Source organism: Palaemon carinicauda, chromosome 28 (assembly GCF_036898095.1).
Source record: "Palaemon carinicauda isolate YSFRI2023 chromosome 28, ASM3689809v2, whole genome shotgun sequence".
NCBI lineage: Eukaryota > Metazoa > Arthropoda > Malacostraca > Decapoda > Palaemonidae > Palaemon > Palaemon carinicauda.
In genome coordinates this window covers 31,964,129-31,965,366 of record NC_090752.1, presented here as the reverse complement: position 1 = coordinate 31,965,366, position 1,238 = coordinate 31,964,129, and the positions used below count along the sequence as shown (strand labels likewise).

General features: G+C 45.1%; 1 non-coding gene across 1 annotated transcript; it reads left to right on the top strand.

Moving 5' to 3' along the window:
- Positions 1-775: 775 nt before the first annotated feature.
- Positions 776-981, top strand: LOC137622115 (small nucleolar RNA U3). Its single transcript, XR_011040369.1, has one exon. It is a non-coding gene; the product is annotated as a small nucleolar RNA U3 (small nucleolar RNA).
- The last annotated feature ends 257 nt before the right edge of the window (positions 982-1,238 follow it).

Below are 1,238 nucleotides of genomic sequence, written 5' to 3'. Positions count from 1 at the left end.
TCTCTCGACTGAAACAGATGGAATCGGATTTACCTGTTTTCACCAACCAATCTCCTGCTAAAAGTCCTCGACAAGCTGAGATCCTTCAGAGGGACAGCTGCAGTAGTGGCCCCCAAATGGCCCAAAAGCAATTGGTTCCCTCTAGTTCTAGAATTGAAACTGAAGCTGTTTCCTCTGACGAACCCAGTTTTATCCCAACTGGTTCAGAATTCGACTGTTTACGCTTCATCCTCGACAACCAACACCCTGCATCTCATGATTTTCTCGCCCTAGTAGCGAACAAAGCTTGGGATCTCGGAGGACAAGGTTGACTTCATTAAAGCGTACAAGTCAAGTTCAACCAGGAGTTAATATGAATCATCTTGGAAGAAATGGGTATCCTTTGTGAAAACAAGGAGACCAACAGAAATTTCAAAACATTTCTGTCTCTATTTCTTCATCTACCTATTTGAACAAGGCCTGGCTTCCACTACGATAACTGTGTGTAAGTCGGCCCTGACTAGACTTCTTCTATACGCCTTTGAGATGGACCTCACAAGCGAAATCTTCAATAAGGTATCAAAAGCATGCACTAGACTCAAGCCGGCAACCCCTCCAAAGCCCATCACATGGTCGTTGGACAGTCTTGGACTATGCTTTGAACCTAAACAATGAGGATTGTACTCTAAAGGATCTAACACAGAAGTCACTTTTTCTGTTCGCAATAGCCTCAGGGGCTAGATGTTAGTGAAGTATTGGCCTTATCAGAAATGTAGGCCATATGCAGTTCCTAGACATGATCATACTACATAGGATCGATTCTATAGTGTGATTGACAAAATTAAGTCCAAAACTCGGAACGAGTTCAACCAAGATGACGAGGTTGAGTGTCGTCCTCTGAGCGGGAAGCGGCTCTTGAGTATTTACTTGCTCCTCAGCATTGAAGACCGTTCTCTCATGGGCTTGCCCTTGAATGGAGGAGGACGTCACAGGCTGAGTGGTTGCCAGGAGAACTGAACCTTTTTTCCCGATCCTGCCTTTCTTGCTAAGAACGAGCTGCCCACTAAGATATGGGATCTTTGGAGAATCTGCCCACTGAAGGAAGATGTCTCGCTATGCCCAGTAGAGCGTCTTAAGGTTTATCTTCGTAGAACTTCAGACTTCAAGGAGGGACAGCTCTTCCGAGGTGAAACCTCAGGATCAAATCTATCCCTAAGACAACTGAGAGAAAAACTCATCTACGTATTCGCAGAGCGGAT